The sequence below is a fragment of the Phocoena sinus genome, chromosome 14, assembly GCF_008692025.1.
Source record: "Phocoena sinus isolate mPhoSin1 chromosome 14, mPhoSin1.pri, whole genome shotgun sequence".
NCBI lineage: Eukaryota > Metazoa > Chordata > Mammalia > Artiodactyla > Phocoenidae > Phocoena > Phocoena sinus.
In genome coordinates this window covers 43221730-43225164 of record NC_045776.1, presented here as the reverse complement: position 1 = coordinate 43225164, position 3435 = coordinate 43221730, and the positions used below count along the sequence as shown (strand labels likewise).

Here is a 3435-nt window from a genome sequence, read left to right as displayed (position 1 = left end):
AAAGGGTTAGAGATCAGATAGCTTCAGAAGTTATTTCCAGATCCATATTACATGAGCAAATGTACACTTACCAAAATAAAACACTTAAACAACAAATATGTGTTTCTACCCCTAAATCAGCATAAACGGGAGATGAAAGAAAATAACGAATGTGTTATCTCTTTTGAGGAAAATTTCCCTCTAGGTCCATTGTGATATCGTGCCAAGAATAATAATGATGCTGACGACTGGTCACCAGCTAGTCTCAGGGGTGGCAGTCGAAGCTGCCAGGTAACAGAGCGTGTGCTCAGGCAGGCGAGAGTTCAGACCTACAGTACTGACAGAGGACATAGCCCACCATGGGAGGTAGGCATCAGGAACTGAAGCAGAAGGGCAAGGAGGAAGGGCTTCTAAGAAACCTCTGGGCATAGAGGCCCCAATATTTGCTGGAGATAAATGCTAGTCTTCAGGTTGGCACAACTCATGCTTACTTATTTTCCCCCAAGCTTTAATACTTACTTCTCTCTTTATAACAATCACTGCCCAGTGTGATTTTGTCTACTGTCATGATGCCAACTCTACGCTAATGAAGAAGAAAATACGTGTTGGGATTGGCTGTAATAGTCTTCTCGCCAACTGTTATTTCTTCTAGAAGCATGAACCTTGTCTTAGTCAGGTGACATACTTCAAATGAAATGCAAATGCCTTATTGTTTAGAACAAGGATGGCAAACAGATTTTGTGTCACATATGAAGTCCCATCAGGCTCAGCAGGAACGAGTGCCATGATGGATGAGTGCCTCTATCATGGGTGTGGAGGGGAGAGAGCTGGAACACAGAATAAGGTCAAACATGAAGCTAACAAAGCATCTAATACGTAACATGCACTTAATGGTGAAATCCCAAGGCATTCTTTTTATAGTGAGGAATAAGAAAAAGAAGGAAGTGATCACCAATAGTGCTCAATATTTTCCAAAATGTTTTGGCCAAACAGACCAAGGTAAAGAATTAAGTGCTATAAACATTGAAGAGGCAGTGACAAAAATTATTTGCAGTACAGCAGAAACTAACACAACATTGTAAAGCAACTATACTCCAAAGAAAAAGCTCTGATTAAAAAAAAAATTATCTTTATTTGCAGATGACATACTGCTTCCTCCAAAATCTGGAAGTAGTACTAGCAACTACTGGACTGAATAACAGCTTTTCAAAATTGCCAGAAACTAAAAGCAGGACTTCCAGGATAAACATGGCTACCTAAGCTAGGATTTTTCCCTGTTCACTTTGTGGAAGTCACATAAAAGCAAAAAGGAGAATGACTAAAATTCCACAAACTCCATTTTCAGCAAAACCAGGAGTCCGATGAACTATGCAGACTCGAAAACATGTAAGCTCTGCCAAAATCAGCAGAGATCAGCCAGGACTCATGCCTGTGTGGGGAAGAGAGCATGGAGAATGCTACGGGGCGTAGCAAAAACACATTTCTTGGAAATGGGGAGCCCCTCTTAGAGGCAAAACCTATGTCCCTTGTTTGCATCAACAAGCGGAGGAGATGGGTTGAGAAGGGGGGAGGATGAGGTAAGGGGGCAGCTGAGTCTCCCTGAACCATGTCTCATCCAAAGAAGGAAAGGGGGTAGGGCTGGCTGCACAGCAAATGGGGGCACACAGGCCCCCTCCACAGGAGGTGGACTCTCTCTGAGGCTGCAAAGAAGTCCTTCAACTAGGCTGATCTTTCTGCCCAATCTCTACCCCCCAGGAACTTCTCTTCTAGGAAAACTCAAATCATTTACTGATGAGTCATAAAATAACCCTTTTTTATTGTTGCTTTGTAATAAATTTTATTTATTTATTTTTGGCTGCGTTGGGTCTTCGGTGCTGTGCGCGGGCTTTCTCTAGCTGCAGCAAACGGAGGCTACTCTTCCTTGCGGTGCAAGGGCTTCTCATTGCAGTGGCTTCTCCCGTTGTGGAGCACGGGCTCTAGGCGCGCGGGCTTCGGTAGTTGTGGCTTATGGGCTCTAGAGCACAGGCTCAGTAGTTGTGGCGCACAGGCTCAGTTGCTCCGCGGCATGTGGCATCCTCCCGGACCAGGTCTCAAACGCATGTCCCCTGCATTGGCAGGCAATTCTTAACCACTGCGCCACCAGGCAAGCCCTAAAATAGCCCATTTTTATTGGGTGAAGGATGGGCACAGCATTGACACAAAGCTAATACAGGAAAAAATTTGTGAAAAACAACAACAAAACTTAATAATAGCTGAGTGCACTTGTCAGAAAACTATGACGATGAAGCACTTGAAATTTGTGAGCAAACATTTAACATGAATTTTTAAACTTAGAGAAGTGCCTCTATGAAGAAACACTACAAAGCAGAAACTGCAAAAGCTCAGAGATGTAAAATAATTTAATAAATACACACACACACACACACACACACAATTAAAGCTTTTGTTTTAAAATGGTTAGTTTGAAAGGAATAAAACAACTCTAGAAAATGCTTTAATTAAAAAAAAACAAACACAAAGTCTTACCAACCAAAAATTCTTGTCTGAAGATGGACCAATACAGAAATATCTGCTGATCTTTGGAGTGTTAGTCTCAGTCCTTATCCAAGAAACGTGCCATATTGCATATTATAAACCTTTTTCTTTTAAAGCCCGTGTGGGCTTGAAGAGTATAAACCCAGGGGAGACGGCACCCTCTATGTGATTAATAGCTTATGTTTCTGGTTTGGGCTTTGGAATCATGAGTGGCGTATTTTCCTTTGTAAATACCCTGTCTGACTCTTTGGGGCCGGGCACCGTGGGCATTCATGGAGACCCTCCCCAGTGCTTCCTAAATTCAGCTTTCATGACACTGGTGATCATACTGCTGCATGTGTTCTGGGGCACTGTGCGTTTGGACACCTGTGAGAAGAAAAAGTGGTACACCCTTCTTGTAGTTCTTCTCCGCCATCTGCTGGTGTCAGCCCTGAGCTTCATAAATCCTCGTTATGGATTAAAGCTGGTGTCGGCATACATCATCCTGGTGCTCACGGGCGTCTGGACATTCTTTGTTTCTGCCGGAGCCTGAAACTCTGCCTCCTCTGCCAAGACTAGGACTCGGTCCTCTTCAAGCAGCGCTCAGATAACCTCCAAGGACCAGCGCTTCTGAAACAGGAAGCTGCGCCTTTAGAAGAAGCGCAGCTGTGTCTTCTAAAAGTCCATTTTCCTGGTGAAATTTAGAATAAACAGTACTATCTAGATACGATATGGCTTTCATGCAACGGCTTTCTGAAAGGGATACATCAGTGGTGTGCAGCCTGGCTGCAAGTTGGAATCACCTGAGAAAACATAAAGACTAATGTTCTGGGCTCTACCCTCCAGATTTAATTGGTCTGGGCATTTGGTAATTTTTTAAAGCTTCTTAGATAAAACTCCGATGTGCTGCCAGGTTGAGAACTGTCCACGTCCAAATAGGAA

The 3435-nt window shown here is 43.5% G+C and overlaps 1 pseudogene; it reads left to right on the top strand.

Annotated features, from left to right (window-relative positions):
- Window positions 1–214: 214 nt before the first annotated feature.
- Window positions 215–3198, top strand: LOC116765000 (annotated as a pseudogene).
- The last annotated feature ends 237 nt before the right edge of the window (window positions 3199–3435 follow it).